Source organism: Gossypium hirsutum, chromosome A02, assembly GCF_007990345.1.
Source record: "Gossypium hirsutum isolate 1008001.06 chromosome A02, Gossypium_hirsutum_v2.1, whole genome shotgun sequence".
NCBI lineage: Eukaryota > Viridiplantae > Streptophyta > Magnoliopsida > Malvales > Malvaceae > Gossypium > Gossypium hirsutum.
Window position 1 is genome coordinate 102,627,982 of NC_053425.1, and position 13,665 is coordinate 102,641,646.

The 13,665-nt window shown below is 30.2% G+C and overlaps 2 long non-coding RNA genes across 3 annotated transcripts; one reads left to right on the top strand and one right to left on the bottom strand.

The window, feature by feature from the left end:
* Nucleotides 1-1,479: 1,479 nt before the first annotated feature.
* LOC107934618 (uncharacterized) lies at nt 1,480-2,793 on the bottom strand. The gene is made up of 2 exons (XR_005903689.1): nt 2,377-2,793; nt 1,480-2,058 (listed from the first exon to the last, which is right to left on the bottom strand). It is a non-coding gene; the product is annotated as an uncharacterized lncRNA (long non-coding RNA).
* Nucleotides 2,794-5,759: 2,966 nt separating this feature from the next.
* Nucleotides 5,760-6,474, top strand: LOC107934610 (uncharacterized). 2 transcript variants are annotated; one of them, XR_001693965.2, is made up of 2 exons: nt 5,760-6,003; nt 6,148-6,474. It is a non-coding gene; the product is annotated as an uncharacterized lncRNA (long non-coding RNA). The 2 variants fall into 2 exon arrangements; XR_005903690.1 differs by having other exon boundaries at nt 6,268-6,474.
* The last annotated feature ends 7,191 nt before the right edge of the window (nt 6,475-13,665 follow it).

A 13,665-nucleotide genomic window follows, 5' to 3' on the forward strand; every position in this document is an offset into this window, starting at 1 on the left:
ATCGATATCTTGTAGAATATCGATACTTAGACAAAAAAAAATATCGATACTTTTTGTCCTAGAGCAATTCTAATTTGTTCGAAAATGATTAAAACATATTTGAAAATGTTTGACTCAATTAAAACCATTTCAACTTGATTTAATGAAATTGCTCAACTTTACTTTTATTCAAAAACACTTTAATTTGTTATATCAAAACATATTATCCAATAAGACTTAGTTTAACACAAAATTTCTTAAATCAACAATAATTCCCATTAGTGATTCTCCCTCCTAACAAGTTTGGCCAATAATGCTTTGTTCATTGCTTGCATGTTTCAAATCCTAAGACCACCTATGGATTTGTTTGAGCAGATTTATCCAATAATTCCCATTAGTGATTCTCCTAACAAGTTTGGCCAATTTGAGTTTGTGTTCATCTAGCACATATCATCAACCTATAGCACATTATATATGGTATAGATTATTAAGTTAAAACATATAATCTTAGATAAATAAAAAAAGTAATAAAGCTTAATCAATATTAATGTTTTAATACTTTTTTTAATTATAACTATACTATATATTTAAACTTTTGGTATTATGAATTAATCCGACCCAACTAAATTAGAAAAATAAAAGGAAATCAAATTAAATACGATAATTGGAGATAGGATATAAAGTTAATATAATAATTATTAAATATTTTCTAACGAAACAAAATCCAAGATGAGTTAAAACGAAAGCTAAAAAAACTCATTTTTACAAATTCAACGTAATATTTTCTCATTAGTATTTTTATTACTTTTATTAGCTGTCGAAACCCTTTTTTTATTTTGAAAACAATGGGGATCGACTTTTGAAAACAAAAATGTGAAGTCGCCACCAATCTCTTGATTTAGGTGTGATTGGACCACCTACTAAAACGCTTTATTCAATGAAAAATAAATTTGGTTCATGTAAAATCAAAAAAAGGGTTCGAGAGTCGGTTACGCATGAGGAAGGGTTAGCACGCTCATTACGCCCAAAAATTGGTACCAAATTGATTTGATGCTGTCCTTATATCAAAAGTTTTAAAAGAAAAGATTTTCTGAAGTATGATTTTTTTAAAATGTTTGAATAGCTCAAATTAGCGGTCAAAATTCTCTCGTTTTAAAGATATGCGATATCATACCTAGCACGATTGAATATTATCCTTTATACCTTTAAGAATACGATTGAATTTTGACTTTTGAAAACTGGTACACTAAATTATAAAAGGTTATCCAAATATTTAGTTCACCGAAAAAGTCATACCCAGTATAGTTGAGCACGATTTTTCGAATTCCCCAAATATTAGATATTGCCTTATTTCAGAATTTTTGAATGGCAGAAAAATTGAGAATTTGCTCAAAAATACGTTTATTTGTTTTAAAATAGATGAAATACCTAATGTATTGTAACAAAACAAATATATATATATAAAAAAAGGTTAATGAACATGGAATAATATACACAAAGTACAATAAACCTCACTTAATACATCTAAAAATTATATACAATTATTTTAAGTATGATGTAACCCAATATTCTTTAAGCATGGATAGTGAATAATTAATACAAAAATAATATACACTATATGTAGAACCCATATTTTTCCCGGGCCTTAAAATAAATAAATCAAATTTTAAAAAAATAAAAGTGTCCATTTATACAGTCCTTTTACAAACCAAAATACAAACCCAATAAATAACCAGCCCAATAGACCCTAAACTAACCCAATACCCTTTAGCCTAAACCCCTTTTGACCCAAGTATCAGATTCTAAATTACCCATTACCCTAACCCGATTTCAATAGCCCAAATATTAACCAAATTAAACCCTTTACCCAAAATACCTAACTAGACCAACCCAATCCTAAGCCTACCCAAACCCAATAAGCAGCAACCCAACAAGGCTCAAATTCGAAACACCAGGGCAGAAACCCTAGCGATCCTTAGTGCCGCAAACAGCAGACAAGAGCCCCGCCCAGCACGGCCTTCAATCGTGCTGCAATTATCGCAATCGGCGCACCAATCCACCGGAGATCTCGCCACAGACCTGCAAAAAAGGAAAGAAAGACCGGGCAGGATAAGAAAGAAATCAAAGATTGTACTTTCTATAAATTTATTCAGGCTATAAAATCAAGAATCAAAAACATTGTAAAGGGGGGGGATATACACAAAGATTATACAATAAAATACAGCATTTTAAGTCAGAACGGAGGTGATTTATTTTGTCATTCAAACGTTCTTCAACTTTATTCATTTCATTTCCTTCTCTTTATACATGCAAAACATAATAGACAAAAACAGATTTGAAAATCAAGTTTAAAATTTCATACGCGAATATTTAAAAAATAAAAATAAAAGATTTTACCTATGATTCTCCTGGAAAGGGGAGGAATTTTGAACCTCCGACCACCGTGTACGGTGGCGCGTAAGGCGCGTGCAGCGGTGGCCGACAATCGTCGCCGGAGTTCAGGCCGAGGAGGGGGAGAGCATTCTAGGCTCGTTACTTTTGTTTTTTTTTAAATGATTTAGAAATGAAATTTTTGGTTTTTTTTAGCTTATATAGCTTTATTAAACGGCACCGTTTTGCTTAATTTAATAAGCATTAAAACGGCGTCATTTAAACAAAAGGACCCGCGTGTCGACCCGACTCGGCCAAAGGATCCGCGTGTTTTCTAGTATTGGGCTAATTTCCCAATTGGTCCTTCCGCATTTGTATCCTTTAAAATTAGGTTTATTTTATCTTTTAATTTTGCTCAAATATTTTGTTTTTATTTTAATTTGGTCCTTGGGCTCTTGTAAAAAGAAAGCGCATAAACGATGTCGTTCTAAAAGGGGATATTTTCCGTTTTAATCCCCCTCCTTGTGCGCACATTTTAATTTGACCCTTTTTTTATTTTTTAAATTCTAAATTTTCATCTGTATTTTTATTTCTATTCTAATTTAATCCTTTCTAAATTTTATTTTTTATTCTAACTTTATTTCTTTTTAGATTATTATTATTTATTTCAATATTTTGTATATATATATTTATCTTAAACCCTTTTTTATATTGAATTATTTTAATAATATTGTTTCATTCATTATTTTTCGTATATATTATTTATTTTATTCTAAATCTTTTTATAAATATAAAAATTGTTTTATTTTTCTATATTATTACTTTTCATATATTATTTTATGTATTATAAGTATTATTTTAAAGCTTGTATATTATTATCATATATTATTTTAAATTTTTTATCAAAAAATTATGTATTATTTTACATTTATATATACATATTGTATGATATTTTAAAATAATTTTTTTATATAAAGTTTTGTTTCATTGCTTTTATATATATTATTTTATTATATTTCATAAATTACTTTTTCTTTATCTATTTACAAAGCATTAATTATTTTTTAATCATTTCTTTATATCTATATTATTTTAATATCCATTTTTTTAAAATATCGTATTTATTTTAATTGTTATTTAAACATTTCACTTCTTAACTTACTTTGTATATTTTTTAAGTTTTGCTAGTCTCTTTTTGTATTTTCTTCTATATTTACTTATCATTGTTTTAGTATGTTAATTTTATCATATCAATTATCCATCATTCTATGTTATTGTTTTTTAATCAATTATATTTGCATGAAATATTGGTATGTATTATGTAATTTATATTGCTTTAATTTTGATATCTTGTAACATATTACTTGCATCATTATTTTAAAAGAATTTCAAATAAAAGGTTTTTTTTCTTTAAAATAAGGCAATATTTTTGTATTTAAAAATTTGGAAAATAGTACCCTAACATGCTAGGTTGCGATTGCTCGTTTGTCTAAATATCTAAAATACCTTTTTAAACAAATTTTCCAAATCACGAGATGATCTTAGCTACGAGAATTTAAAAACATTGTGTCCTAACATGGTGGATGTGATGATAGTATTCTTTTGAAACAAAAGAATCTCGATTTTCAATTCAATTTTTTCAGATTTTAAAAAAGAGGTCATACTTTTAAATCTTTTCAAGGTTTCGACATTAGGACAGAAAATCAATCAATTGGTACCAATTTTGGGCGTTACGAGGGTGCTAATCATTCCTCATACGTAACCGACTCCCGAACCTGTTTTGTAAAAAATCGTAGACCAAAATGTTTTATTTGGTGGTCCAATCACACTTAAAAAGATTGGTGGCAACTCCCGTTTTCATCTTTCTTAAAGTCGATCTCGTTTTTCCAAAACCCTCTAAAAAATGGTTTCGACGCTATAATTAACATGACACAAAATAAAATGATGCATAAAACAAAAAAGATATATATATATGAAATAAAATGGAATTAGAAATCAATATAAGACATTTTCAACATAATGATGAATTAATAATCATATAATACGTATATAAGTTGACAAATTTGCATAAAAACTTAGGATACATGTTTATTGAAATAGTTATTATAAAATACAAAGTTCAAATCAAATTATATATGAAATATTTAAAACACAAACTCATTTAAAAATTGATAATTCACATGATAAATTAAATAATGTATTAAATATGAAGGAATGACAATACATTATATAAAATAATATACAAAATAAATTTATGAAACATGTATATACGAGTAAAATTGGGTATAATTATTTAAAAAAAATGAAATTAATAAGGTATGAAAGAAACGAAGTAAATATATAAGTTATATAGGTAACAAAATATAATCCATAAGGATAATATGAGAGTGTATACAATAAATAAATTATATGATTTAAAATAGGGTTCTTAAAAGAAATATATTATACACATAAATAACTTTAAAAGAGGATACATACATAGAAAAATATTTACATAAAGTTATATGAAAATAATAACATGTACCATAGTAAAAATAATTTAATATGGATTATATACATGTGAAAAAATGTTAGAAATAATTGTATGTCAAAATATCATTTAATTAAAATATGAATTATAAGATTAACCTAATTTTATCATAAATTATATACGTAATAAATTTAAAAAACACAATTATATACAAGTTTATTAAAAACTATATGTATAAGAATATCATAGCTTTAACAATGGATGTAAATTAAATATAAGTACTAAATATATGTTTAATAACAATTTAAATGACACATAAAATAAATGAATTTAAAAAGAATACAAACAATTAAAATATGTGAATAAACATTATTAAAAAATAAAATATCATAGAATTAACAGCATTCATAAACTAAAATAAATTTTACCACAAATAATATGCCAATTATTAAAATGATAGAATAAATAAAAAGATCATTATAATGCTTTTCAAAACGAAATTTAATTATCAAAGCAACAAAATATCACAATTAATAATCTAGCATGTAGGAAAAAAAATTATGTGCAGTAAATAAAAATGTGGATAAGACTTAATTGAAGCAAGGTTAAAACAGGAGAACCGATTTACAAATAAAATAATGGCAAAATAGGATCAATGTGCTAAGCGCACAAACATGTGGGGACTGAAATTACAAATATCCCGAACCCCTAATGCTGCACTAAACCGTGGATCAAAGTGAAAAAGCGCACAAATTGGAAGGTCAAATTAAAAAAAAAAAACAAAGTAGCAAACAGGACGCGATTGAAGTACCTCACGCGAAAATTGACCATTTCAGAGGACAGGGCGTGGATCTGGGTAGCCCAGCGGGTTAGTGCGCGGACCCTCAAAGCTTGGACGGCGCCGTTTTTGTTATACACCTAAAACTAAAAGAAAATAAATGGCCATCAGCCATTTCTTCAAAGCACGAATTGAATACCCAATTATTAGGGTTTCAACTCAACCGCCTTCATTTGCTAAGGCTATTTCATCATCAATTCACCATTAAAATTGGTGATTGATGTAGGTTCGGCCTTTATTTCTATGGAAAATCAACACTCAAAAATCACTTTTACTTATGGACCCGCATTTCTAACCCCGATTTTGACGGAGAAGCCAAGGGATCTCATCAATGTATTTAGCAGAGGTAACTTTCTCGTTTTCCTTTCTTTTTTTTAAAAAAAAAAACTAAAAACAAGCCAAATTAAAAGAGGGAAAAAATATTGAGGACAGAAGAGAAAAATTTAAAATCACCTTCGGATTTTTAATTCTTAGTATTGGATTTTCCCAGTGTGTGTGTAAGTTTTTTACAGGTACATTCGTAGGCTTTTATAGCGGAATTTACAGAGTAAAATAAAATAAAAAATAAAAATAAAAATACATTTTTTTGCTGTTATTTGCTGTACACAAGCATGAGCGGAGACGCGCGCGAGGGGCTGGTGGCGCACGTGTGGTGCTGGAGACCGACTGTTAGTTGCGGCGTGAGGGGAGATAGCTAACTGCTGGTGTTTTCAGGAAACCTCTAGGGTTTCTGGTGTTTTCAGTTATTGGGCCTTTTTTCGGGTCATTTTGTGTCTCTGATTTGGGCTTGTTTAATGGACTATTAATTTGGACTTTATTTTGGTTATTTATTTATTTATTTTGATTTATTTTTGATTTTTTGTGTAAGCCCAGGCACAAATTGGGTCTTACATTAACAACAATTAATTTTTAAAAGAAATATTTTTATTCTATATAGTAGGTGTATCATTAATATATATCATAGTGTAAACATTAAAACATGTGATCAATATTTTTAAAATTTAATTAATAAATAAATTTTAAAATTATATTAAGGCTTCACGTCAACTCAACTTTTATCTTAGTTTTTACAATAATATTATGAATATTTGACCATATAAACATAAATGCTATAATTTCTTAACCACAAACAAGCTCATGCAATAACAAGCCGACAGCTTTTGGTTACCCAAAGATTACACTCAACACTAGAAAGTTGACACTCAAAAGAGAAATTAGTTTATAATCTCCTTTCTCAAGTAATTCTATGACCATCAACAAAGATTTCTTATGTTATTATACTATCTAGCTAGGAAAAGAAGAAGAAGAAGAAAAAATATATAGGAAAATGGGTTTTGGTTAGTAGTTTTATATTGGCTAAAATATTAAAATTATTTACTTCAATTTTCCTTTTAAAAAATAAAATAAATTTTTTGTAACTCGATGTTAATTACTTTTGTTAGATTATCATATGAAAAAAAAACCCATAATTTAAGCTTTTATTTCAACGGTTCATTTAGCTATAATAATTTAGAAAATTAAAGGCTTATCCGACTATATTTTAAACTTTTAAATTATTTTTGAGTATAATTTAAAAGATTAAGTGTGTTTTTTTTATAAATAATTTCATTATAGGTTTTGATCATATTTGCTTACAATGTTTAGAACTACCTATAGTCTATTCTCAACCCATAAATAAGAGGATAACATATTTTAACGCACTTGAACTCATGTTCTCTTGCATTGGCAACAATACTTGTACCAATCAAGCTAAGACTCAACCCACAAATATTAAGTGATTATTAAGACGTAATAAAAGTATATAAATTTATTAAAATAAAATAAAAAATTAATGAATTTTTTTATTAATTTAGCTATTTATATTAAAACCAAACCTTTCTACTTAATTAAATTAATTACTCCCCATGCAAAAAGTATTTAAGTTCAAGATGTTAGGTTGTAACTTTTTGTTGTTAATTATATTGAAATTAAAGGTTGGAGGACTTACCTTTGTTTATTTATTTATTATATTTATTTATATTAATTTGATTTGATTTTATAATTATTTAGACATACCTTTATATTGTCTCTAAAAACTATATTTTGTGCAAGTCTAGACGACAAAAAGCTACCATTAATAGTATCAATTTGTGATTATGCGATGGAAATTGAGCGCCTATCATTTTATAATAAATAGATAGACACGACTTAGGGCTAGCAAATCTGATATATATATATATACCCACAAAGGGCTTTCTATTTGATTAAATTCTATTTGATTAAATTGATACACAGTATCCTATATTTGCAATAAGTTTAAATTTTAAATTTTGCAATTTTTCTTTTATATAAGAACTATTTATACATTCTTTTCGATTCTTAAATAAGAGGATAAGTATATTTTAACGTATTCGAACTTAGATTTTCTCATATTATTAATAATATTAATGCCAATTAAATTAACAGTATTTGTCTTTTTCTTTTTTTTCTCTAAAGGGGTTTTGTTGCAAAATAGAGAACAACCCTATATAACCTAGTTAGAATTGCGACAAAATGTAATAATACATCAGCAATTAAACAATAACATGTTTAACGATGTGACTTTAACTTTGGTTCATTGTGTTAACCTTTGCTGATTTTGAATTAGTATTAACCGTGTTCTAATTTGATATGGGGTTAGTAAGTTAGTACGCATTAGATTTTTGACTTATTTTTTTAAAAGAAAAAAAATAGAAAAAAGAGTAAAGTAAATGGAAAGGAAAGGTAATAAAATAATAGTGACATTAAATGGAAAAAATCAATTTCTTTCTTTAAAGAGGAAAAATCTGCATTTTTTAACGAAAAATATAAAAATAATCTATCTTCTTCTTCTTCTTTTTTTGAAAAAATAAAATAAAATTACAACCAATTAAACTAAATCACTAGGACATCCTGCAAATAATTGTAACCCTTCCTCTCTGTCAAAAGTTATTTTAGCTATGCAATCTGTTTCTCTATTTTCTTCTCTTGGGATATTATAATACCTCACACCCCGCTTGTACGTTATGGCCAAATCTTGAAGAGTTACACTAACTTATTGAAAAGCCCATAAATTTACTTTGAAAACGTGTGGTAAAACCAGTGCTAACTTTGATAAATCATTTTTCAATTTTAAGGAAAATTCTCGTTTATGCCATTACTTTATTACAAAATTCATTTAAGTGATTAAGTGTTGAAAACTATAGTTTAACTTTTAAGCAAATATTTTTGCTAATAGAAATATATTAGTTGCTTAAAATCAACAAAAGCAACCAAAAAGTCTGAAAAGTCCAATATTAACATAAAGTTTATATTAAACTGTTTTTATCGAAAAAGTCTAATCCTAAGTTTTCGCATGCCGTCTGATCCTAGGTTTGCTGATTACCTGAGAGGATAAAATAAAAGGATGAGCTTACGAGCCCAGTGTATAACTTAACCCACAGAAAAAATTAGATGCATATAAAATAACAGATACGTATACAATTGCAATTCAAATACATATTCAGATCCTACCCCATCCACTATATACCATCTCCATCCAACCCTACACACCAATTAGGGCAATAAATACCCATCCAACTCCACACACCTGTAAGTGGGCATATGTCACTTTTTAGAATAATGCAGCCAAGCCGTTAGAATTAATGCAGTAATCCGTTAGAATCAAGTAGGTGTGGCAATACCATCAAATAAGGCAAATCATTAAACTGCTAACACTTCCTCCATTTAATCAATATTCCACTCAATGCACATGCAATACTAAACAGATATCGGATGCACATATGACATACATTGTAAACACATCAGATTATAAAAAATCATGCTTTCAGAAATCACATAAACAGAGGCAGAATATCATATTTCATAACTATAAATCATACATAACAATTTTGGAGCCTACGGGGTGGCTAATCTAGAATCGCACTTCAAATATGACCTTAACTAAATTTTACAAAATTTGGGCCCACATTGCCTAACACATGCTCGTGTGGCCACACGCCTCAAATAACCCAGCTGTAACACCCATTACCCGTATTCGACGTCAGAATAGAGTACGAGGCATTATCGGACTTACACACAAGCAATCATGCAGAACCGAGACATGAACTTCCACACAAATTTAAAATGTTTAAAAATATTCGTATCGTCCCTTAGACGAGCCTACGAGGCCCAAAACATACATTGGGGGCGGTTCTGAGCTAAACAGAGAACTTTGGAAACTCTCCAAACACTTAGAAAATTTTTCATAAATAGAGGGGTCATACGCCCGTGTGGTTTGGGACACGCCCGTGTGGGTAGGCTGTGTGGTCACACACGCCTGTGTCCCTAACCTGTGTAACTATTTGTTTATGACATCATCAACGAATTAAGGTCACATGGCCAATGCGTCATTTAATTTTCATAATTTTTCTTAAAATTGGTGCAGACTTCACACGTCCTAAGCGCATGCCCATGTCCCTAGGTCGTGTCCTTCACACGGCTGAGACACATGACGTGTCTCTGTCTATGTGGCCAATTCGTAGCTAAAATTTAAAATACATGGGTCATATGGTCGGACCACACACCCATAGGGTAAGCCGTGTGTCTACCTATATGGAAAAAATAAGACTATTTACCAAGCCTTTTTGCCACCCTTACTTGCACCAACCTACACAACATCAAACAACACCCATCCAAGCATATACACACTACCAATTCAGCCACAACCAAGACATCCACACATCAATTTCATGCTAATTTCTATCACATACAACATCTCATACTTATCATCACAAACCATGCAATAACCACATCTATGAAAGGCATCATCATATGTATATATACTTAACCAATATTAGCCAATACCATATGGCCATTTACAAAATGAATCAATTACCATTACTAGCCAACACACTTGGCCAAATCAATAATGACACATATCACAAAAAAGACCAAGTCCCTATACATGCCATAACTCAAAATAATGGAATCATAAGTACCCAAAAAAATAATTTGATAGTGCGAATAGATCTCCGACCGACTTCAATCCCTGAGCTGGCTTGATGACATTATAAGAAATGAAAAGGAAGGGGGTAAGCTTTAAGCTTAGTAAGTTAGCATGTAAATAATTAACAACTTTAAACATACAATAACATACATAAAACATAATGTAAATTAGCACAAAATCATCAAGTGTTCATAAACATATCTTACTCACTTGCATCCTTACCAATAATGCATCTTAAATCGAAATAATTTCTTATGAGTTTTTGCGTACGTACCTGTACTACTTCATAACATAATCATAACCTTTCACGTCTTTGACATTGTTTTTAAATTACCCATTGAACCACTTGGAATACTAAAGGATACTCAGGAATCACATACACATAGAATCATACCAATTCCATATCCCAGATATGGTCTTACATGGGATCTCATATCATTGCCTATAGCCCAAACATGGTCTTACACAAAATCTCATAACAATGCCATATCTCAGATATGGTCTTACACGTAAACTCATAACCCTAATGTCATGACATTTGTATCCTAATTTCCTAAGGTTCAGCCGGGAATTTCGCCGTATCAAATCTTTGCTGGACGAATCCATGGTAATTGTAAAAATCATACAATAACAAAATATTAAATACATAATATAAGTTGCATTATTTACACACAAACTTACCTCGATACAAAATATAGTTAACTAATTCGATTTAGTCCATAACTTTGTTCTTTCCCCAGTCTAGGTCTGTACTCCGTTTTTCTCGATCTATAATAGCAAATTTAGCTCGTTTAATTATCACATTGTTCAAATCAGTCCAAAAACCATATTTTGGAAAAATTATAGTTTTGCCTCTAAACTTTCACATATTTACAAATTAGTCCTTAGGCTCGTAAAATGAAATGTACTCATTTTCTTTGTTACCTAAGCCTACCTGAACCTATATCATGCTTATACCAGCCCACATTTTTCATCAAATCACATTTCTACTACCATTTTTATAATTTTATAAATAAGCCCTTTTTAGGTGTTTTCATCAAAAATCACTTAGTAAATGATGTTTATCACACATCAAACTTTCATAATCTACCATGAAACATCAAAATACATGTATGTCACACATGGTTCAAACCCTAAGCATCAACCCTAGCTCAAATAAATGGTAGAAATGGCTAGATCGGTTGATAATAGCTTAAAAATGTAAAGAACATTAAAAACGGGGTTAGAATGCACTTACAATCAAGCTTGAAAGTTGAAGAAACCCTAGCTATGATGACCTTAGGAATTTCGGCTATGGCATGCAGAAGATGACCAAATTTTGACTTAATTTTCCCTTTTTATTCTTTTTTAGTCAAATGACCAAAATGCCCTTTTACTGAACTTTCAAATTTTACTTATTAATGCCCATTTTTGTCTATAAAAATAGAAATTGGTCTATTTAAGGACCTTTAATTAATAATCCATAGCTATTTCATACTTAAAGCTTCTAGAATCACATATTTTGCAACTTTTGCAATTTAGTCTTAAAAATCAAATTGGACACTCTATCAACAAATTTATTAACGAAACTTTCATATAATCATGCAAGCATATCATTGACCTCAACACATTCATAAAATTATTATTTCTACTTTGAATTTGTGGTCTTGAAACCACTATTTCAACTAGGCCAAAATCGGGATGTTACACAGCCCATGTGGCTCACACAGCTTGTCACGCGCTGTGTGGCTCACATGATTATGTGACATCGATAGTGGCTTTTTGGCATCACATCATTCACTATTTTTCGAGGATTCCATTACACACCTGGTTTGTTTTCGATGCAAATCCAACAACGAGAATGCTAGAACCTAAATTCAACATTTGAACGACCAATTTTAGTAATGAAACACTAAATCTAAATCACTAATTTGACAACAACTACAAACCTTAGGCCTTAACAAAGCCGAAAGCTAGCCTTTCGACATTCAATCACTTACTGATAAATGCCAAATTATACATAGTTTTACCCCAAATACTTAGCATATTTATGGATGTTTACTACTAGATTTGTGGATTTGGTGCTCTTAATCCGGTTATTTCATGTTTTGTACTCAAGAGAGCACCAAGAGTCAAAAGGAGCCAAAAACGGGCTAAAAAGGGACAAAACGGACCAAATCGAGAAGATCACACGGCCTAAGCCTCGCCACACGGGCTGCTCACACACCCGTATCCTTCGAGGGTGTCGACCAAAACTCTCATGATTCACACGACCTGGCCATTGACCCACATGGCGGTGTGTAATTTAACGGATCGAACACGATCTGGCATACACGTCACACGGTCGTGGCACACGGGCGTGCCCCTTTTTCAAAGAGTTGTATTTTACACGGAAAAGGGTACTTAGGGAGGAAGAAAGCTAATCCAAAGCCTATATAAACACCCTAAGTGTGACCTAATAAGGGGCCTCTTCCAGAACTTTTCTGGAATACAGAACCACATGCTAGGAATTACTTGAAAGAAGTTAGACGATCCATCCCAAAAGCCGGAGTTACTCCAAGACTGAAGATCTCTCTCAGAATTCCTTCAGGGGTTTTAGAGTTTTCTTCATGTTTTGTTATTTCTATAATTTTGAGATGTACTCTTATTTTATTATGAACTAAACCCCTTAGATACCTAAGGGGGATAAAACCTATGATGGATCTTGTTATTATTATCCGAACTGTATGATAAATACTTGATTTGTTCTTAATTATGTGTTCTTAATGCTTGAGTTAATATTCCGGGTATTAATTCATGATTTGATGTACTTATGCAGAGGAGGAATAGACCTTGCCTAAGAGTAGATTTGGCATAATTAAGCGGAGTTGATCGAATGCCTAGAAATAGGGTTACGAGATTTTGCCGGATTAGGGTGGAACCTAATATGGGAGTCCATAGAGTGATTTACTGCTTCCCTAGGGGTTTTAATTAAGAAAGAAATTTTGATTAATTCAACTGAGGGTTAGACGTTATTAGTCTCGAAAGGGATAATAACATAGGTTA